General features: G+C 42.3%; 1 protein-coding gene across 1 annotated transcript in view; it reads right to left on the reverse strand.

Annotated features, from left to right (window-relative positions):
* The window catches only part of NWD2 (NACHT and WD repeat domain containing 2), a 452,309-nt gene that overhangs the window by 83,266 nt on the left and 344,563 nt on the right, over positions 1-24,480 (reverse strand). The window lies entirely within an intron of this gene.

Genomic DNA, 24,480 nt, shown 5'->3' on the forward strand with positions numbered 1-24,480 from the left:
GCATTGCATCTGCAGATACAGGTTATCTGCATTGCAGCTAGCTAAATTAGCCACCGGTTAGGTTGCGTTATGTGGTGCGTGGGCTTTACAGACATCCCAACCTGCAAAAACGAATTTCAGGGAGGTGGTGATTCGCACCCGCAAACGCAAAGCCCCCCCCATGTCAAAATATTTTTTAAATCACTTTCCCAATATTTTTTCGCAGTGCTTCTGGGGAAGGGGGTGGACAGTTTTTTACTATTTATTTCATTTGTTTTTTATTTTTTTTCACTATGCTTTTTGTGGAGAGGAGGTTGGGGCAGTGGACAGTGTTGGTAAGGCAGGGGAGAGTGATATCAGTAGTTAATTTAATTTTTTTACACTTTTTCATATGTTAGGACACACATTCCCCAGTCCCTTTCTTAGCACTAAAGATGAATGAACAGGAGACAGAGGCTCCTGTCCATTCATAAACTGAGCAGAGTCAACTCAGTTGACTCTGCTCAGTAATCATAGGACATATGAGCGATCTCGCTCACTGTGTCCTATTACTGGTTCCCCCCACACAGCTGGCGGGAGAGAAGAGGAGGGGAGCCGGCTGTGGGGGACGAAGGGGGACGGAGAAGGACACGGAGGGGGCCAGAGGAGGAGCACACAGGGAGCAGCTGGGGATGATTGGTGCGGCTGGAGGGACAGCTGTGATCACCGTTCTCCCTATATAGCTTTTTAGCTGTCAGCCGCGGGAGGGAGAGAACGAGAAGCGGCCGAACCTTTCGGGAGACTTGAGATATGGCTTTAGAACCAGGGCTTGGTGACACAAAACATGCAGAGAGTACAAGAATGGGCCAGGGATTCCATTCAGCAGGTGCTCATTTTTATGCACATGTGCAGAGTCATAAGCATAGTGCATACAAGCAGGCGTGTGCAGACATTCACAGATTTGGGCACCCAGCAGCCTATTTAAACTGAAAGTCTGCCTGGACTCAATGCTGGATTGTCTTCAGCTCTGGTGCCTGTGTTCCTGATTCTAGAAAGTCTGCTAACCTTGTCCCTGACCTGGTTACGTCTGACACCTCTCTTGGATCACCCCTGCCTGTTATATCTGCTGCTTGCTTATGTTACAGACTTGGGCTTGGATTTCTGACTATGGGGGTTATTTACAAAAGGCAAATCCACTTTGCTCTGCAAGTGCACTTGAAAGTAAAGTCACTGTAGATCTGAGGGGGACATGCAAGGAAAATAAAAAACAGCATTTTAGCTTGCACATGATTGAATGATAAAATCATCAGAGCTTCCACTCATTTCAGATCTACCACTTAGATTTAGAGCAACTGCACTTCCAAGTGCACTTGCAGTGCAAAGTGGATTTACCTTTCGTAAATAACCCACTATGTCTACTATGAAAACTTTTTCTTTTTCAAAATGTTCGGTCTTTTTTGCATGTTTAACAACAAAAAAAAAAAAACAGTAGTGATTAACCACTTCCCGACCGGCGCACACCAATGTAGGTCGGCAGAATGGCACGGGCAGGCATGTTGGTGTACAGGTACGTCCATTTTAATATGCCACCCTGCCATCGCGTGCGCAATGCCGGCGGTGCGCTCGCGTGCCGGTCAGGACCCCCGTGAGTCCGGTCACGGGTCCCGCGGGCTCAATCGCCGCGGGGATACGCGCGATCATCTCACGGGGCGGCTGAACGGAGAGATGCCATTGTAAACAGCATCTTCCCGTTCTGCCTAGCAACAAGTGACGCTGATCTCTGCTCCATGTGATTGGAGCACAGATTAGTGTTCACTAACACAAATCCTCACCCCCCACAGTTAGTAACACGCCCCTAGGAACACTTAACCCCTACACTACCACCCCCTGGTTAACTCCTTCACTGCCAGTGTCATTTACACAGGAATCAATGCAATTGTATAGCATTGATTGCTGTATAAATGACAATTGTCCCAAAAATGTGTCAAAAATGTCCGATGTGTCCGCCATAATGTCGCAGTCACAATAAAAATCACTGATCGCCGCCATTACTAGTAAAAAGAAAATTATTAATAAAAATGCCATAGAACTATCCCCTATTTTGTAAACGCTATAACTTTTGCGCAAACCAATCAATAATCGCTTATTGCAACTTTTTTTACCAAAAATATGTAGAAGAATACGTATCGGCCTAACCTGAGGGAAAAAATGTTTTTTTATATATTTTTGGGGGATATTTATTATAACAAAAAAAATTGTCGCTCTATTTTTGTTTATAGCGCAAAAAATAAAAACTGCAGGGGTGATCAAAAAGAAATCTCTATTTGTGGGAAAAAAATTATAAAAATTTAATATGGGTACATATGAATTTCATATGGGTACATAGCATGACCACGCAATTGTCATTCAAAATGTAACAGCGCTGAAAGCTGAAAATTGGCCTGGGCAGGAAAGGGGTATCAGTGCCAGTAAGCAAATGGTTAAACAAGGCTATTAGACAATAAATCCAAAGATTTGTAATCACGTATGAAATGTAGAAATGTAAAGTCTTCATTAAAGCCAAATGGAGCTCGAGAATTAAGACGGAAGATCCATCTCACTTACAATTTCATTAGCTGTTTATCCAGGTCGCCTTTCCTTGGGCACAATTTAAATTGTTCTTTACCATCATGTTTTTCATGGATATGCCTTGCAAATGGTCTATCTCTTTTTTGTGCAATGTCATTTACATACTCCAATACTCTTTGCCAAAATTGTCAAATTGTCTTTCCCACATACAAAAATTGGCATGGGCATCTCATAACATAAATGATTCCCTCTATACTACAATTGAAGAATGATTGTATTTTGATAATTTCTCCATTTTTGGGGTTCTCAAATTCTTTAAAAGTGGGAATATAAGGGCATGCCTTACAACGTCCACATCTGTGGCTACCTAAATGCTTTTAATCTAAAGGTGCAGCTCTGTGTACATGCAACACGCCTCGCTGCCAGGACCAATGAACTTCCATGTGTACAGGTATGTAAGGAGTTATGGCATCCTGGCCAGGCCATCAAGATGGAAAAGATGTTGGTTCTGGTGAGGGATCTCACGGACGTTGCACCGCTGGAGAGGGGATGAGTATTGATATGTTTAGTTACTAAAATTTTAAAATCCAGGGTGCTGGCCCAAAGGAACAGTTGTCTATATAAATTGCACACCCACCTGTCCTTTATCATTACTTGTTTTTGGTTGATGAATATTCTATGTAGTTTGCCTTGTCACAGAATGAATTGGGGATGCGGTGATAGCAGTTCCTGTAAGAACACAGAACCTACCACAGAAACACATAATGCAGTATTATCTTAAGGCTAGGATCGCCTTGGCAGCACAGTGGTGTAGTGGTTAGCACTTTCACCTAGCAGCAATAGGGTTGCTGGTTCAAATCCCGACCACGACACTATCTGCCTGGAGTTTGCATGTTCTCCCTGTGCCTGCGTGGGTTTCCTCCGGGTACTCCGGTTTCCTCCCACACTCCAAAGACATGCTGGTAGGTTAATTAGACCCTGTCCAAAAAATTGGCCATAGTATGTGTATGTCAATGTTGTAAGTGTGTCGGGACTCTACAGGTTAAAGGACCACACAAATAGCTGCAGATGAACACCGGTGGCAAGAAAAAGCGCCCTGAGGCGATTCAGTTCGTATAGGTAGCGCTATACAAGTCATTCATTCATTCATCGCACTGCTGTGATTTGATCCAATTTTGTAGTGCAATTTGGTTGCGTTTTGACAAATGTTCGATATGTTTTTGATGCGTTTTTTTTTTATACAATTTTTTTGTTAGGGTAGGGAGAATGGATTCTGCTTGTTAAGGAGCTGACACCTATCAGTGTCCTTACAAGCAGTGACTCATCCCTGCTGTTAGCCGGGGATTCCCCATATTGAAGGCATGGTTCGGGGGGAGGGGGCATGCATTTTCCCCCTCCTTTTCTGGCCTGCCAGGCTGCATGTTTGGAAATGGGTCTGGTATGGATTTTGTAGGGGACCCCACACCATTGTTTGTTTTGTGTGGGGTACCCCTTAAAATCTTAGTCATTGGTTGTAACAGGTGCCAGCTTCTTAACAACCAACATAAAATGCAGGCAAAAATGTGTTTCTACTGAAGTCTCTAGGGCACAAAATTGCACTACATCGCACCAAAGTAGCACCTGTACCTTTCTCACAGTTGTGCTATATTGACACGAATGAAAACCACTTATTGACATGTGATTCTGTGTGACCCAAGTTTTATCTGAAATCTTACTATTGTGAACTAGTAGAAGCAGAAGAAATGGGACACTTCCTGTAGTTTTTTTTTTGCATACACCCCTCTACAATAAGCTCACCTAACAGCATGTCAATGGATTACTAAAAGTAACAGTTTTTGTAGCATTTTGGAATGTTTCCAATGAAATCACATGTATCATAAAAACCATATGTTTACCATTGTCCAAAAGCAGTACAAACAACAAAAGTTAAGTGTAAAAGAGAGTGGCTAATAACACCCAATCAAAATTGATAGCATAGCTAAATTTGCTAAATTTATATGAGTTGCTATTAGTTACAAAACCCACATCATTGTTCATCGTGCTGTTTTGCTAACCAAAGCCAATGACCCATCACTTACACGCCCTTGCTGCTGTGATGTTTCACTTCAGAAACACGATAGCACTTCATGGATCTGTTCTTCCAGAACAGTAATCTTGCCATTATCTCAATATGGTATCACGCTAAGTGCTTGGTAATGGTAGGCTTGGAACACAAGGTGGTAGTTTATATCCGAAAAAAGCACCGAGACACACCTGAAGAATGTTTTGTGACATTTTATCCATTTTTTTCTTTTACCTACTCTGTAATCTAGGTACAAAGTGACTTTTCACCATACAAATATTTAATTGTAGCAAATGCAGAACTTTTCTAGTTCATTTTGGCTTATAAATGTACATATGTTCCTTATGCATTGGGGTTGATTTACTAAAACTAGAGAGTGCAAGATCTGGTGCAAAAGAACGGAATAGTATAACAACTCCAAAAAAGCTTTTGGTGATTTCAGTTTGTTTGCTACACATTTTTGGAAATTAATTAAAATGTAGATACTGAGCGGTATAATCACGGTGCTTGGTTATGGTGCACTAGATACATTAACCGCTTTCTGACTGTATAAAACTTAATTCTATGGCACAGAGCAGCTCTCCTTTGCCTGATCACGTACCCAGTATGTGATCCGGCACTTCTGGTTAGTGGGTTTAGGCACAACACAAGCCGATCAGCAGATGTGGGCCAATGGATGGCCATCAGCACCCGCTGATCAGCGAGGAGAGACACAGAACAGAGCTCTGCCTGTGTAAACAAGACAGATTTCTGTTCTGTAAGCAGGAATGTGATGGATTGTCATTCATCCATCACATCCCTTATTAAAAACAGCACACATAGTACATAAAAACACTGGTTAGGCACACATTTAACCCTTTGATCACCCTAGATGTTTAACACCTTCACAGCCAGTGTCATTAGCAGTGATGTAAGTAACTCAGTTAAAATAAACAGAGTTACTTAACACAGTTACTTTAGAGGGTAATGAGTAATCTAACTGATTACTCTTCCCCTCGTGGTAACTCAGTTCCCATTACTTGGGCAGCGTTACTGCAATTACATCTACCGCCCGGGAGGCCCGCCGTGGCCATGCTGTCTGGGCGTTCGTTCTGCCGCAGAGAGGGGGAGTTTTGCCCGCTGAGCTGAGAAGAGGCTGAGACTCAGAGAGACTGTCTGGACCGCCCCGCCTATCCAGAGAGTGAGAATGTGGGGAGGCGGGGCGGACATAGAAAAATTAAGTCAGCTGACCAGCTGACACGAATCGAGTGAAGGGGAGGGTCTCTCTCTCTCCCCATGAGGAAAGGCATCCCTGGAGGCATTCAAGTAAGTGACTGTCTAACGATTCGAATTGCAGTGCACTCAATCCATCCCAAGTCCTCCACCACCTGCTTCTTACTGATCCCATCCCTACCCAACCACCATCACTTCTACAACAGAGGTGATGGGGGGATATGGTAGGGATGAGATCAGTGGTGGTGGGGGATGGGATCAGTAAGAGGCAGGGGTGGTGGTTGGGGAGGATGGCACCACCACCGCTGTCCCCCCCCCCAGTACCACCGCTGCCTGCCACCCCCCCCCCCCAAGTACACCACCGCTGCCACCTCCCCAAGTACTATACACCTCCACCACTGCCACCCCCCCAAGCACACCACCACCGCTGCCACCCCTGTCACAGTTAATTTGCTGAGTAACTAATTACTTTTCCAATGTAGTAACCGAGTTACTAACATAGTTATTTTTGGGAGAAGTAATTTGTAACTTAACTAATTACTTTTTCAAAGTAAGATGACCAACACTGGTCATTAGTAAAGTGACTGTCCACCGCAATATCGCAGTCCTGCTATAAGTCTCCGATCACCGCCAGAGACTTATAGCAGGACTGCTATTGGGGGGGGGGGGGTATATGCTTTATTGCAGAAATGATCGAAGTGATGAAATACCACCAAAAAAAGGCTTTATTTGTGGGGAGAAAATGTACAAATGAAGTTGTGTACAGCGTTGCATGATTGTGCAATTGTCAGTTAAAGTAAAGCTGTAATGCAGCAATAAAAACCTAACTGGGTGTTTAATTCCTCTCCACTGTATACAAAACTAAAAAAAAAGTGCCTTTAGTTGTACCTTTATAGCTCTTGATCTACTCAGTTATTTGGCAGACAGTCAAGGGCAAGTGAGTAGGCTGTGTTAATTGGAAAAGTTCAGAATCATTACTAACGTTTTGAATACTTCGAGAGAACTATATTGTCCTGAAATTTGATCCAGTAAGGATTGCCATGCGTTTTATATATCCTGTGCACATTGCTCTTTGTGGGAATATGTCAATTAGATTTATTAAAACATGACACCAAAAATTTGATTAGTTGTTATGAGCTGCTACAATTTGCATTTTTATTACAAGTTTTCTAATCTCCATTTAACTAGGCACAAAGTTTTATTTGTTGAGACTTCACTTGATAGGATTTCAGGAGCTCCAATCAGTAATGTACAGTAGGTTTGTATTGGATGATCAGCACAGGGTGACTATATAAGCAACTCTGAAAATATAAGGCACACTGAGCCCACAGATACATAGAGTATACAAATAAAAAAAGATACTCTTCTCCAGATGGAGATTCCCCTTGGTGGCAGATTTTACTATAAATTAAAAATTAAACCAGGCCTCAAAGGAACGCTTTAAAGAACACACAAGGAAACATTTTGGAATTATTTTCGACTTTTGCAAAACCTAATTAGCTTCTATTTATTTATCTATTACATAGTTACATAGTTGGTGAGGTTGAAAAAAAGACACCAGTCCATCCAGTTCAACCTATGATGTGTGTATGCATATGTGCTTACGTCAATAGCACATCGTATACCCCTGTATGTTGTGGTCGTTGAGATGCACATCTAATAGTTTTTTGAAACTATTGATGCTCCCTACTGATATCACTGCTTGTGGAAGAGAATTCCACATCCTTACCACTCTGACAGTAAAGAACCCTCTATGTAGTTTAAGGTTATACCATTTCTCTTCCAAGTGAATGGCTGCATGTCTTTTTAAACTCCATTTCACTATTTTTTTTCCCTATGCTTGGGTCACCAGTACGGTATTTTTAGATTGATATCATATCCCCTCTCAAGTGTCTCCTCTCCAGAGAGATTAAGTTCAATGCTTGCAGTCTTTCCCCATAGCTGAGGTTCTCCGTTCCCTTAATTAGCTTTGTTGCCAGAGGCAGCTGGTGCTCTTTTTTTTTTGGGGGGGGGGGGGGGTGGGCGGCAAACTATGGTGCTTAGAACTGGATGGCCTACTTAAGATGGCTCCGGACCAGCGTCTTGTAGAGTGGAAGAATTATCGTTTTATCTCTAGAGTGAATCCCCTTTTTAATGCATGCCAATATTCTGTTGGCTTTGCTTGTAGCAGCCTGGCAAAGCATGCCATTGCTGAGCCTGTCATCTTCTAGGATCCCCAGGTCCTTTCCATCCTAGATTCCCCCTAGAGGTTCTCCCCCTAGCCAATAACTTGCATTTGTATTTTTGGCACCCACATGCATTACCTTACATTTTTCAACATTAATCCTCATTTGCCATGTAGTTGCGCACCCCATTATTTTGTTAGGTCTTCTTCCAAGGTTTCCACATACTGCATCATCCACAAATACTGAGATTGAGCTGTTTATCCCATCCTCTAGATCGTTTATGAATAAATTAAACAGGATTGGTCCCAGGACAGTTCCTTGGGGGACCCCAATTTACACACCAGATCATTCAGTGTACTTGCCATTTATCACCACCCTTTGGTCTCGCCCCTGTAGCCAGTTTTCAATCCAGGTACTCACTCTATGGTTCATGCCTACCAAAGTTTATACAGTAAATACTTGTGGGGAACTGTATCAAATGCTTTTGCAACATCCAGATACACCACATCTACAGGCCTTCCTTTATCTAGATGGCCGCTCATTTCTTCATAGAAGGTCAATAGATTGGTCTGGCAAGAACGATTCTTCATGAATCTGTCAGGAACCATGAATCAGACGGAGACAGAAAATGCAGTAAAAATCATACCTTTAATTATAATGGTAAAAATGGTACAAATAGTAAATGTAGTAAAAACATAGCCAGGGTACAGTAGCCAAAGCAGGTAGTCAGAACAAGCCAATAAATCAGGAAGCTAGAGATCAGCATAGTCGGAGGCAGCAGACAGGATCAGGAACCAGAAGGGACGTCAGCCAGGCAAGTCTTTAACAGGAACACAACAGAGAGTCTCCAGATATGTTTGACCAAGGAGAAGGAATGGAAGAGCTGAACCAGGTAGTTTAAATAGCCAGAAGGGGCTGGCTGTATGCTGAACTGACGAGCAGGAATTGATCACCAGGTGAGCCACTGTGGAACAATGAGTGCTGGCAATTAGCCAACAGCTCAGCAACCTGAGTACTGAGAAGGGAGGGCTGAAAGCCCAGCCCTGACAGTACCTCCTCCTCAACAACCCCTCCCCCTCAGAGGACCAGCAGGTTTGAGGGGAAAATATCTATGGAAAGCACAGAGGTGGACAGGAGAATGAGACCCAAGAGCATTCCTCAGGCCTGCACCCATCGAACCAGGTACGATACCCATCCACGGAACTAATGATCGATTGTATCTCATACTCCTTTATGGTTCTCAACCTGAACTGGGTGAGGACATGGTACCAAGGTGGTGAAACAGTTGCATACCAAAGGTTTTAATAAGGAGACATGGAATACATTTGAAATATGCATGTTAGACGGAAGGTCTAATGCATAAGCCACTGGGTTGATCCTATAGAGAATACGGAAAGGCCCAATAATCTATGGTACCAGTTTCAGTGAGTGAACACGGAGTCAGAGGTTACAAGATGACAGCCAGACCCTCTCTCACCAACCCATTAGGAAGGTGCAGATAGACGCCTGCGATCCGCATGGAGTCTGTACCTATCATTGCAACGTCACAAGGACTCTTGGACCTGCACCCAAGTGGAACGAATATCATGGAGATGCTCCTCTAATGCAGGAATTCTTTGAAGAACAAATGAGTCAGGCAACATAGATGGTTTGGAAACCATAATTCACTATAAACGGAAACAATTGGGAGGGGGTATTGATGGCACTATTGTGAGCAAACTCCACCCAAGGTAACAGGTCTGACCAGTTGTTATGGTGGTCAGAAATATAGCAATGTAGAGACTGCTCCAAGGCTTGGTTGGCTCGTTCTGTGGCCCCATTGGACTGCGGGATATATGCAGAGGAGAAGGAAAGCTGAATTTCTATCTGTGCACAAAAGGCTCCCCAAAACCTGGAGACAAACTGGCTACCCCTGTCCGAGATGATAACCTTGGGTAGTCCTTGTAACCGAAAGATCTTCTGAGCAAAATTGGTTGCCAGTTCTTTTTATGTGGGCAACTTCTCTAGTGGAATACAATGAGACATTTTTGAGAAGCGGTCAACCACCATAAGAATAACTGTGTTGCCCAGGGAGTTGTGTAACTCCCCAATAAAATCCATAGACAGGTGGATCCAACGCCTTGGGTTGTAGGTGGCCCATTGGAAGGTGTCATGGTGTCTTACACTGAGCACACACGGAACAAGCGGCTATGAAGGTGGTCATATCATAGAGACTAGGCCACCAGAATTGTTGATAAATAGCCCAAATTAGTTGATTCTTCCTTGGGTGGTCAGCTGCCTAAGGAGAATCATAAGTCTGGAGCAAAGCAGTGCAGAGATTCTTAGGGACAAAGCAGCGGTCATCAGGTTTCTCGGAAGGAGAATGGATCCGAACGACAAGAATTCTGTCACCCAAAGGTGAAGTGAGGCTAGTACAAACAGTGGGCAGAATACGATCAGGAGGTATCACAGGAGCAGGAACCGACTCCATCTTGGAAGCGGAGGGAAATTGTTGTGACAATGTGTCAGCCTTTACATTGTTAATGCCGGGTAAGAATGAGACTACATAATTGAAGCCTGGCAGAAAAAGAGCCCATCGCTCCCTTCTGGGAGATAAGCATTTTGCTTCAGACAAGAATGTGAGATTCTTATGGTCAGTCAAAATGAGGACCGGCACAGAGGTACCTTCGAGGAGATGCCTCCATTCTTTCAGAGCTAAAATGATAGCTAACAATTCTCGTAATTGCAGGAGACAATTTCTTAGAAAAGTAGCCACAAGGATGCATAGCACTCTCAGACGTTAAGACAGAAGGTGCCTACTCCAGTCTCAGATGCATCAACCTCAGGAATGAAGGGTAATGTAAGATCAGGATGTGCCAGCACAGAAGCTGAAACAAAAGCAGCCTTGAGAGACTCAAAGGCATTCATGGAATCCAGAGACCAATTCTGTAGCTTAACGTCCTTTCTGGTCATATCAGTCAGGGGTTTGACCAGAGAAGAGAAGTTCCAAATACATTTCCAATATTAATTGGCAAAGCCAAAAAACATTGTAGCGGACGTAGACCTACGGGTCAAGGCCACTGTAGAGCTGCAGATGGTTTCTCTTTGTCCACTGAAAAACAGGCAATAGAAATAACATAACCCAGAAATGTAACTTGTTCACGGTGGAACTTGCACTTTTCCAACTTACAATAGAGGTTTTTGTCTCTCAGCTTCTGTAGCACACGGAGGACATCTGTGTGGTGGCTCTCTAGGGATTTAGAATATGTGAGAATAAACCACCACACATTGCTGCAACATATCTTGGAGGACATTGTTGATGAATTCCTGAAAAACTGCAGGAGCGTTGCAAAGACTAAATGGCATCACAGGCTATTCATAATGTCCTGTCCTGGTATTAAACGCAGTTTTCCATTCGACGCCCTAATGAGATTGTATGACCCTCTCAGATCGAGCTTTGTGAAAACCATCCCTTGAGGCAGTCAAATAATTCCATAATCAATGGAATCACATAAGCATTCTTAATGGTGATGCGATTGAGACTCCTATAATTAATACAAGGTCTGAGTTCACCACTCTTCTTTTTTCACAAAGAAGCCAGCACCAGCAGGAAATTAGGATTTGCTATTGAACCCCCGAGAAAGTGCGCTGGCAACATAGTCCTCCATGGCTTTATCCTCAGAGACAGACAAAGGGTAAACCAGGCCACAAGGGGGCATGGCACCAGGTTGAAGGTCAGTTGCGCAATCATACAATCCGTGTAGAGGCAAACTACTGGCTTGACCTTTGTCAAAGACATCACTAAATTTGAGGTACTCTGGCAAGGAAGAGAGTGAAGAGGTGCAGAAGAACCTTAGCCACTTTCTGAAAACATTTTTTACTGCATTGTGGCGACCAGGAAAGAACCTCAGCATGAAGCCAATCAAAAGAGGGGTTGTGCCTCTGTAACCAAGGATAACCAATAACTACTGGGTAATGAGGTGAGGAAATAATTGTAATTGGATTATCTCATGGTGAAGAGCCCCTGCGCTCAATGGAGCAGTCTCATGAGCCACATGGGCAGGCTGTAGAGGTCTCCCATCAATAGTCTCAATGGCAAGTGGAGTGGCATGAAGCTGCAGTGGAATAGAGTGCTTAGACATAAAGGCATTATCTATGAAAAGGTCTGCAGCCCTAGAGTCGATTAGAGCCTATGTCTCGATGGATGCCTGAGACCAAGAAAAAGTAACCGGAACTAAAGGCTTTTCCTTCAGGGTAACTGGGGATGTAACAGCATCACCTAAGGTCTGTCCCCTACAGGACCTCAGGTGCAAACATTTCCTGGATGGGTAGGACAAGACTTCAAACAGTGACCTGCCTGGCCACAATAAAGGCACAATCTCTCCCTCCTCCTAAAGGTCCTCTCATCCACAGAGAAACATGTGAAATCCAATTGGGTTCTGCTTCACTGGTGGACTCGGTACCAGGAGGCATGGGAGGTGAGGGAGGCAAGGGTGGGACTGCAAAGCTTGGAGCCAAATGTACAGGGGGCTTCCACAAGCTCTCCTTAAAAGGATGGTCTCTCTCAGAGTCTGAAGTCAAAGAGAATGGCAAACGGGATCAACTTCTTCAGATGTGTAGGTATGTCTCAGGCTGCTATCTCATCTTTAATGCTATCTGAGAGACCATGAGATAAAGCAGCCACGAGGGCCTCAATGTTCCAAGCAACCTCTGCTGCCAGAGTATGAAATTCAATGGCGTAATCTGCAACAGTTCTCGTACTCTGTTTGATGTACATGAGACTCTTGGCAGTAGAAGTGGAGCATGCCGGAACAGCAAATACCCTTTTAAAGGAAGCCACAATCTCAGGGTAACTCAGGACAATGGGTTTTTGCATCTCCCATAGAGGGTTTGCTAGGCCAAGGCTCTATCAGAAATCAAAGAAATAATGAAACCTACTTTGTTTCTGTCCATGGGGAATGCCTGGGGCAGCATCTCAAAGTATATTCCAACCTGATTGAGAAACCCTCTGCATTGAACTTGGATCGTCCCCAAATCGCTGGGGAAGCAGGATGGAACCAGACATACCTCTTATAGTTGCTAATAATAGAGGCAGGTGCCTGCACAGAGACTGAAGCAGCAGCAGGGATGTACTGGAACAGCCGCCATGGGAGGATCCAGGTGAGCAGTGCAAATCAGGAACGTCTGTAACGATATGGCAAACTGATCCAAGTGGTGGTCATGCTCATTCAATAAGGAAAACATATTACCACTAGGTGGATTGCCTGCATCTTCTGAATTCATGGCCTTTGTCTACTATTAGGAACCATGAATCAGACGGAGACAGAATATGCAGTAAAAATCACACCTTTTAATATAATAGTAAAAACGGTACAAATAGTAAACATAGTCAAAACATAGCCAGGGTATGGTAACCAAAGCAGATAGTCAGAACAAGCCAATAAATCAGAAAGCCAGAAAGCAGCATAGTCGGAGGCAGCAGACAGGATCAGGAACCAGAAGGGAAGTCAGCAGAGAATCTCCAGATATGTTTGACCAATGCGAAGGCATGGAAGAAAGGAACCAGGCAGTTTAAATAGCCAGAAGTGGCTGGCTGTTAATCGATAGCTAAGCAACCTGACCACTGATGAGAAGGGAGGACTGAGAGCCCAACCCTGACAGAATCCATGGTGATTACTGCTAATGATACAGTTTTCATTACTAAAATCTTGTATATAGTCGCTGATCATCCGCTCCAAAAAACTTGCAGACTATTGATGTTAGGATAACTGGCCTGTAGTTTCCAGGGATATGTCTCAGCAATATTTTAAATATTGGTGCCACGTTGGCTTTTTTCCAATGAATTGGCATCATTCGAGTCAGTTAAATGTCCATAAAAATTAGGAACAATGGTCTGGCTATAAAATAAGTAAAATGTTGCGCTGTCATTATTGTGAAAATAAAATCAATTTGCAAATAAACAAATATTTATAAACAATGAAAGTCCATTCATGTTACCCACATAACTTAGTGATAATTGAAGTGAAGTGAAAAAGAAGATCCAAAACACCAAAAAGTCCTGGTTGTGAAAGAAAAATGGTGATATCCTTCCAAATCAACTGCAGGTGTTAAACCTCATGCTCCCCAGGAGGTAATTAAAGTAAAGATATTCTCTTACCAGATATCATGACCTTTTAAGGCCGATATGTGCATCAGTGAATTGTTACTCACTACAGGTATATCCAGCTCAGCTTTTCCACCTGCTATAGGGAACGCCAATATTGTGTCTATCGATCTCCCACAGGCCTCAGATCCAATTGAGCCATATGTCAGGAAAAAAACTGCCTGTTGATAATGTTCTGTTGAACAAACCGTATGTCGGCAAAACAAGGAATAGAGGTAACGGTCTCAGTACACGAGCAGAGCGTGGGACTGATGTCTATTCTGATATGCCTGTATATTAATCCTTGTAAGTAGAATTTTAATACAACTCTTGTGCTTTTTTTATTATTATTATTGTATTAGAAATTAGAAAGTAGTGTGCATAAGGTACATTATACAGTACAAAGAAGAATTAGACATGTTGACAAGAGAGCCTCATGATAAACATAACAATCAGTTAACCATATGTGCAGTGTTATAAATGCACATTGATATTTAGGTACCATCTATAACATATATCGAGGCTCAAGGCACTCAACGCTTACCAACTGATCAAAATTGATAACATTTTCGTCATACACTGGGTATTTACGTCCATATCTTCCCAATAAGATTCCTTTTTTGCATTGAGGAGGTGTGGCATTATAGATTTCTTATATGTTCCCACTGATTTGCCTGTACAATCTAACAATACAACCCATGGATCATTGGAGATCTCAAACCCTTGAATCTCCTTGGCCCAATGCAGACTAGTCAGCCAATATGGATGAATATGTGGGCAAAACCACCAAATATGAGCGTGTGTTGCTCATTCGCCATAGCCCCGCCAGCACAGGGGTGATGCTTGGGGAAAGTTTTTGTGAAGCACCATAGGAGTGTAATGCCATCTCGTCAGCAGTTTGTAGTTCACCTCTGAGGTTTTGGAGGCCCCAGAGGAGGTATGGGACATTATGAGGATGGTGGATCTTTGAACTGTTGACAATTCTTTGTGCAGATCTTTTTCCCAGTTGTTTAGAAAAATAGGATCTCTTGTGAGGGTTAACGTTTGCAAAACTTGGTAGAAGTGTGAGACAGGTTTCTCCACTGGTTGGTCTTCAGAAAAAGCGGCTTCTATAGGTGTCAACTCCGAAATGGTTCGTATAGGTTTTGGGAGAGAATGAACAAAATCCGCCAGCTGGCGGTATCTCCACTGATCCATGAGTGTCACCGTGGAGCTATGTGTTATTGTAGACAAAGAGACAATACCCGTTGAGGTGGTTACTTAGTGTAGTTGAGCTGTAGACCCAAGGTTCCAGGCATGAATCCTGGGGTCTATGTTCCCCGGAGGGAAATAGTTATGGATGAGCAAAGGCAAGAGGGGGGAGTTATATAGCCATTTATTTGCTTTACACAACGAGTCCCACACCATGAGGGTGGAGCATGTAAGCGGTGATGTGGTTGAGGACAGGGTTCTGTGTTTCTTGGAGATCCAGATCTGTGTGAAGAGATCCGAGTCACTGAGCTCAATTTCTAGGTTCACCCAAAGCTTAGAGTCTTTATGGTACTTCCAATCTGAGATTCTGCTCAACACAATTGCCAAAAAATACCTCTTAAAATCTGGTAGGGCTAAGCCCCCTTCTCTTTTGGGTCTAAGGAGGCGGGTCCTAGCAAGTCTGGGTAATTTCCTGTGTCAAACAAATTTACCAATCAGTGATCTTGTTAACATAGAGAAGCCTACAGGAATTCCTTTGGAACAGGAACAGTAACCTGGGCAGTATATTCATCTTCACAACTCCAATCCTTCCCAACTAAGCTATTTGAGACCATTTATGCAAATCTGACCTAATCGTGTTCAATAGGGGCAGGAAGTTAGCACGGAATAGGGCGGCCGAGTTCGAGGTAAGGTAAACACCTAAATATTTCATCTTGTGCTCTTGTCAACTAAAAGGGAAGGACTGTTTCAGTTGGGCTATAGTCTTGACGGAGATAGAAATATTTAATATTTCAGACTTTGTCATGTTAATTATGAAGTTGGAAATGTCACTAAATATTGTGAATTCTGACATAAGGCTAGGGAGGGATATCAGAGCTTGTTGTATGTAAAACAAGATGTCATCTGCATATGCAGCGTACTTGTGTTCTAATTTTCCTAAAGTGATCCCATGAATGGAGGGGTTATGCCTCACCACAGACAGGAAAGTTTCTAATGATATAGCGAATAAAATGGTTGAGAGGGGACAACCCTGGAGAGTGCCATTATTTAGAATGAAGGGGTCGCTGAGAGTGCCATTTATGCGCAGTTGAGCAGTAGGATAGTTATAAAGAGCTTCAATTTGAGGTAGGAGGGGTGACCCAAAACCAAGGTGGGATAACATTGCCATGAGGTAGTCGAACGCCTTTTCCGCATCCATTGACAATAATAGGGTGGGCTGGGAAGACCACCGAACATGAGCCATTAGGGAGAGGATGTGAAGGGAATTGTCCCTTGCCACCCTGCCCGGGATGAAACCTGTTTGGTCGCTAGATACCCACTGCGGGATCAAGGGGAGGAGTCTATTTGCGAAAGCTTTAGCGTATAGTTTGGCATCAATGTTCAACAATGAAATGGGGTGATAGCTTCCACAGCTGCTGGGATCTTTAACCGGTGTGGGGATAACAATAATATGCGCAAGGATAGTCTCAGGTGGGAGGGCATCCCCACCAGAGATCGCTACTGTAAAGCCGTCAGGACTAGGTGCTTTGCCATTGGCCATAGCTTTTAAAGCAACACGTAGCTCTGAGGTAGTGAGCTCCCTGTCTAGAGCAGCTAGGGTGTCAGATGGAAGTCTAGGTAGGTTGGCTCGCAATAGGTAATCCTTGATGAGCTTATCCTTAGTGTCCCGATCTGCTACAGAGTGTTGAACATGATACAAGTGTTGGTAGAACGCTCAGAATTATTTCACTATAGATGGGGTATCGTGTACTAGGGTAGCTGAATTTTTAATTTTTGCTATAAAGGAAGCAGATTTCTTCTGTTGCAGTGAATGGGCTAATAACTTACTCGGCCTATTGCCCCATTCATAGAAACGTTGGGCTACTATGCAAGCCTGTTGCTTCTGTTCTGTGTGGAAGAGAGATTTCAGTTCCTCCCTCTTCAAGGTCAAGGTGTGAAATACTGCTTGGGATTGTCTAGCTTTATGTTGTTGTTCCAGTACTTTAATATTGCTAAGCAGTTTAGATTGTTGATATGTTTGTTCCCTTTTTTTTCCTAGCACCCAGTTCTACTAGCTTACCATGAATATGGGGCTTGTGAGCCTCCCAAAGTACCCCCAGTGAGATGTCAGGTTGCGTGTTTTCCGTAAAATAGAGGGATAGTTCCTCACCTATTTGTTTTTTATCTATGTCCTCAGCTATAAGAGCTTCATTAAGCTTCCAATTTGTGGTCTTATGGGGCAGGGAGGGAATTTTTAATGTAAACATAATTGGAGCATGATTGGATATGGGGTAGGACTCAATAAGAGCACTCACGGGTAGTGAGAGGTGGTGATGATCAATGAAGAAAAAATCAATTCTAGAGTATGTGTGGTGAACCTGGGAGAAGTGGGTGTAGTCTTTTGTTCCCAGCTGCATAATTCTCCAGATATCTACCAACTGAGATTTGTTTAAACGTTTGCATGTATACGACAGACGTTTATGTGAGATACTGGATCTCCCTTTTGTCTAGGGCAGGTTTCAATGGGACATTGAATTCCCCAGATAGGAGAATGCACCTGCGCGCAAAGTCTATCAGTTTCTTAAGGGTGGAAGCTATAAAGCCTGCCTGGTCACGGTTGGGAGAATATAAAGTCGCTAATGTGCATGGCATATTACCCAGGTAGCCTCTCACAACTCTTGTGCATTTAACTGGATGTTTTGCATTGAGATGTGTTTCCTCTTCTTCCTGACATATGGCTCAATTGAATCTGAGGCCTGTGGGAGATCGATAGACACAATATTGGTGTTCACTATAACAGGTGAAAAAGCTGAGCTGGATATACCTGTAGTTAGGGGTAAAAACTCACTGATGCACATATCAGCCTTGAAATGTCATAATATTTGGTATCTTTACTTTAATTACCTCCCGAGGAGCATGAGGTTTAATACCTGCAGTTGATTTGGAAGGATATCACCATTTCTGTTTCACAACCAGGACTTTTTGGTGTTTTGGATCTTCTTTTTCACTTCAATTATTATTAAGTTTTGTGGATCACATGAATGGACTTTCATTGTTTATAAAAAAATGTTTATTTGCAAATTGATTTTATTATCACAATAATGACAGTGCAACATTTTCCTTATTTTATCTGTTTTATAGTGTGTACATACATAAGAGTGCATATATTAGGTCATGTATTTATATTCATTTAATCACAGAGTGCAGAATGTTATACTTTATATACAATGATCTGGCCTTTTTTTTTTTACTCTCCTCCGCTATGTGCCTTTCGTATTCTATCCTAGATGCCCTGATTGCGCTCTTACATTTCTTATTGCATTCTATGTAAAGTTGAAATGCTGACAATGACCCCTCAACCTTGTTTTTTTTAAAGGCCTCTTAATTTTTACATTGGAGTTTTTGTTTTTTTGTAGCTCTTTTAAAAGTATTTGCCATTGGCATGCACTACCCATTAATTTTTTGTGTGTATTTGTTCCTAGGATTTTATCCCATTTAATATCATCTAGCAAAGAGCGCAGTTTGGGGAAGTTGGATTTTTTGAAATTTAGTGTCTTTGTATTGTGTCGTTGTGTTTCCTATATTATGTGATTTATACTGAAATTAATTGACCTATGGTTGCTGTTTCCTAAGTTGTCCCATGTTTATCTATCTATCTATCTATATATCTTTCTATAACTATGTCAAGATTGGGGTATAGAGGAAGACAAAGAAAGAATTAGAAAAATGTATCAATATTAGTGGAGGAAGCAGTCACTAACGGTACCAAACAGAAGTTGCATAGTGTACAGTAGAAGTGTGTTTTGTTTTGGATCAAATGTGAAAGGGTTAGAGCCTTTGTAAAGTTTTATTGCAGTCTGTTTTCCTATAATTTTTTAATTTCCTATTTGGATAGGAAGTAATGAAGAATCTCTCTCAATGGGTACACAGGGGAAAAAAAATGAGTAGAACGTGGAAGGGTTAGAACTTCTGATAATATTTTTTATTACTGTCCTACTGAATCCTGTACTATTTGTACTTTGTCTGTACTTGGACTGGCCAGTGGGGTCACAGACTATAATAAAAACCTGAAATATGAATTCTTCAACACTCTATTCAAAACTAAAGAAAACATTTAGGGTCCTTTCACACGGGGCGGATCAGTTCTGATCCGCCCCGTGGATATCCGTTTGCTCAGCGGGGATCACTCCGTCGATCCCCGCTGAGCAGGGAGATGACAGGTCTGTCTCTGCACACTACGCAGGGACGGACCTGTCACAGCGCCGCTCTCCCCTATGGGAGATCGGATGACGACGGACCGCAGTGCCCGTCGTCACCCGATCCGATCCGCAGACGGATGGAAAAATAGCTTTTTCCTCCGTTACACTTTTTCGGATCGGAGCGGGTCGGATGTCATCGGACATGTCACCGCTGACATCTGACGCTCCATAGAGCTCTATGGAGCACCCGTTCAGGTCCGCCTGAAAAACTGACAGGCGGGCCTGAACGGGACGTCAGTGTGAAAGGGGCCTTAAGTTGAAGTTTTTAGCCTTTAGGACACAACCATACATGCTGGTATCAAACTCAAGTATACCCGGAATATAAACACATTTTACCACATAAATTTTACATTAAATGATCAATTAAATAGATCTGTAAATCCTACCGAAAAATGATAAGCTCTAAAGAAAGGAGGAACTTGAACCCAAAGGAGGGTCTGTTGGCAGGACACAAAAACCTTTAGATAATGTAGTCAAATAAAAACTGGAACCATTTCATGGTGTCTTCCAGTCTGGCAAGTATTACAGCGCTACAGTGATAAAGAAGAACTGTTCCATTTATTTTCCTCTTAGCAGAGATAATTGTATTCCTTCCAAATGAAGATTGCTAATTGTTAAGCACACTACACCACCAGAGCTAGTTAAACTAGTATATTTGAATAAACTTCCTACACACTTGATTACCATCTTTCATATGAAGCCAGAAACAGACATATAAACAATTAGAACACTGAATGGAAGAGGTAATATCAGCGTTCAATCAACTCTGCTAGGGATTTGTATAATTGCTAATCGCTGCAATTTGGTGCCAATAATAACTAATGGATTGAAGAGAGCTTTTCTGAGGTGTAGCATAAAATGCCTTACAACATCAACATGATAATTACTGATAATTGCCAGGTTACAATGGACTCCACTGTGCAGAGGCTGAAAAGTACATATAAGAAGAAATATAACAGCAGTCTCTTTATTTACTTTAACACAGCAATACTAGAGGTGGAAATACTATCATAGGAAAAAATTGTTTTCATAAATAAGGAAATCAGCACCAAACATCTGCAACAAAAGCTATGTGATCCATTTTCTGCAATTCAAGATACTAAAGACATCATACAAAGTCATCCACAACTCTGCCCCAACTTACATCCATAAATCTCTTCTCAAATCATCACCTATAGTGTAGAGGGCAACCATGATGCTCATGTGGCCCAATTTTCCACTGTAATAAATTTATTGGGATTTTATGTGATTGACCAACACAAAGTGGCACATAATTGTGAAGTGGAAGGAAAATTCTAAATGGTTTTTACAAATAAATATGTGAAAAGTGTGGCGTGCATTTGTATTCAGCCCCCCTAAATCAATACTTTGTAGAATCACCTTTTGCTGCAATTACACGTCTACGACTACAAGTCTTTTACCAGCTTTGCACATCTAGAGAGTGACTTTTTTGCCCATTCTTCTTTGCAAAATCGCTCAAGCTCTGTCAGATTGGATGTAGAGTGTCTGTGAACAGCAATTTTAAAGTCTTGTCACAGATTTTCAATTAGATTTAGGTCTGGGCTTTGACTAGGCCATTCTAACGCATTAATATGCTTTGATCTAAACCATTCCATTGTAGCTCTGGCTGTATGTTTAGGGTCATTGTCATGCCAGAAGGTGAACCTCTGCCCCAGTCTTTTTTTCTAAGATTGCCCTGTATTTGACCCCATCCATCTTCCCATCAACTCTGAGCAGCTTCCCTGTCCCTGCAGGAAAGCATCCCCACAACATGATGCTGCCACCAATATGTTTCACAGTGAGGATGGTGTGTTCAGGGTGATTTGCAGTGTTAGATTTCTGACCACACATAGCGTTTTGCGTTAGGCCAAAAAGAGTACCTTCTTCCACATGTTTTCTGTGTCCCCCACATGGCTTCTCGCAAAGTGCAAACGGACTTCCTATGGCTTTCTTTCAAAAATGGCTTTCTTCTTGCCACTCCTCCATAAAGGCCAGATTTGTGAAGTGCATGACTAATAGTTGTCCTGTGGACAGATTATCCTACCTGAGCTGTGGATCTCTGCAGCTCCTCCAGAGTTACTATGGGCTTCTTTGGCTGCTTCTCTGATTAATGCTCTCCTTGCCCAGCCTGTCAGTTTAGGTGAACAGCCATGTCTTGGTAGTTTTGAAGTGGTTCCATACTCTTTCCATTTTTGGATGATGGATTGAACATTGCTTCGTGAGATGTTTAAAGCTTGGGATAGTTTTTACAACCTAACCCTGCTTTAAACTTTTCCATAACTTTATCCCTGACTGGTGTGTTCCTTGGCCCACATGATGCAGTTTGTTCACTAAGGTTCTCTAACAAACATATGAGGGCTTCAAAGAACAGCTGAATTTATATGGAGATTAAATTACACACAGGTGGACTCTATTTACTAATTAGATGACTTCTGAACGTAATTGGTTCCACTAGATTTTAGTTAGGGGTATCAGGGTAAAGGGGACTGAATACAAATGCACGCTACACTTTTCACAAATTTATTAAAAAAAATTGAAACCCATTGATCATTTTCCTTCAACTTCACAATTATGCGCCACATTCCATTGGTCTATCATATAAAATCCCAATAAAATACATTTACGTTTTTGGTTGTAACGTGACAAAAAGTGGAAAATATAAAGGGGTATGAATACTTTTTCAAGGCAATGTATATTGTAAATCTCTGGATATTCTTGTCTGTGGTGACAGTGGGTATTTCAGACATTTATTAAAAAAGTCATAGCTATTATTGTAGGGGGCAGCATAGTTTACGAAACCCAGACAATTGCTCTCAATTTGCTGGAATTTAGAAATATCATCAAAACCATCCACATTACTCCTCCCAAGTCCTCCTGCTCTAGGTCCCTGTCACCTCTTCCAATGCTTGGCTTCAGGACATCTCCAGAGCCTCACCCATCTTCTAGAACTTCCTACACCCAATCTGTTTGCCATTAGGCAATCCCTAAAAATGTACCTATCCTGCCACCACCTAAAAACTGTACATCTACCTTATCCATAAGCTCATTCCTCACCGTTATTACCTTTTGTAGCACTTAGCCCCCTCTATTCGAAATTGTAAACTCCTGTGAGCAGGCCCTCCTAATACTCCTGTATCAAATTGTATTGTAACTGTTCTGTCTCACTTTATTTTGTAAAGTGCTGTGAAAACTGTTGGCAATATTTACTGTAGAGCTTATATTATAATAATAGTAGACCCCATTGTTGTTTTTTTAATTGGGGCACTTGTCCCTATATCTGACTCTGTCCTCATAACTGTCTGCGTTATGACCTCTAATTACTGTAATACACATGGGAATTGATTTCTCAAGAGTAGAGTGTTCCCGCTAAGTTAAAGTTGTGTTCATTTATACATCTGTAGCACTGACCCCCGAAGGAGCTGCTGGTTTGATTTGGGCCTGCACTCTACCAATAACCCCACTAACTTGATTCAATCCCCTTGGCACAGCTGTGGTGCAATGCAATACAATATAATATAATACAAATGCAAAGTACCTGTATTGTAACCTCAGGATCCACTGGCTCCACCTGGTGGGGAAAAACAGTACGCCAGAATACTGGATACTTAACCAGAAATATAATTTACTGTAGAATATTCAAAATGGGTGGTTACAGAAATTGTGCTGTCATCCCAACATGGGACGACAGCACAATATATTTCAATAGGAACAAATTGTATATTTGTATTTATACTTGGGAGCTCCCCCCACTTTAAAAGCTCTGAATGAGATTTCACTTAAGGTACTTAGTCCATGGTCTTCTTTCTTTGATAGCTAAAGTAACTCCTTTGTAATTTGTAATCCACAGTCTATTTAAAGTTAGGTTGAGGTGCTCCTGGTGTGGCTCCAATAACTAATTTACAACCCTTGTGGCGCCAGAGTAGATAGGCCTCAAGCCTGCTCAGTGTCAGTTGCTCTGCTCCTCCTCTGTGGAACTACAAATTCCAGTGAGGCCTGTATGTGAGTCTAACTGCGTGTAAAAGTTAACAAACAGTGGGCTGTAATCTGCTCACCAACTGGATCGGAGCTCCGTGTGGTAACTTGGGTCGGTGACTGCAGCTTGCTTCTCTGTCAGCTGGGCCAGTCGCTCCATACCACTCCACTGGATGTATCCAGTCCTCCAATGCCCTGATAAGTGTCGCTGGACCTTCTCAATCCGGTCACCGTCTCTCAGGCACCGTCAGGTCACTTCACAAACAAGCGGAGTTGCACTCCACAATGCCTGTGGGCTGCTGTCTCCGGGAAACCTCCTCACAGATCCGCACAGGCAGGCAACAGGATCCCAAGAGACCTAAAATGGCAGCTCGGGTCCCTTTTATCTCTTACCCAGCATGCACTGCTTAAGAAAGTGTTCATGGGTAGGTCACACAGACTCCTGGGTAATAAAGGTCAACCTTCTCATTCAAAACAACAGTCACTTCCTCTATCAGTTGTTTGTGTTTGTTCTGAGGTAAATTATCATAATAGTGCATTACCCGTATTTAGTCACTAGATGGCTTTAAATGCTGAACTGTAGCAATGTCCATAGACTTTATAATAAAGTATGCAAACACATATCAATACATATCAACAAGGATGTCAGCGCTACACATCCAAGTGTAAATGAAAATGAAACAAAGCCTGGATTATTTTTTGTATGGAAGAACAGCAAGAATTTCCAAGAATAAGTCTACCTTTACTAATGCCAGTTACAGTAGCAATGATTACAGTGACAATGAAGCAAGATTTATCTTATTCACTCTAAGTTTCACACTCAGACTTTATACAAGAATCTAATTCACATGCAGTTCCTTTCAGGAAGCATATACTTGTCTTTCTTTTAATCAAGCACTCTTTGGTACAGCACTGGGTGTTTAACAGCTGAAGTAGCAATCTATGTTTTACTATAACACAATTAACATAAAGTTATACTCTCTGTAAGTGCAT

Source organism: Lithobates pipiens, unplaced genomic scaffold, assembly GCF_037356315.1.
Source record: "Lithobates pipiens isolate NorthernLeopardFrog02 unplaced genomic scaffold, aLitPip1_a1.2 Scaffold_13, whole genome shotgun sequence".
Taxonomy (NCBI): domain Eukaryota; kingdom Metazoa; phylum Chordata; class Amphibia; order Anura; family Ranidae; genus Lithobates; species Lithobates pipiens.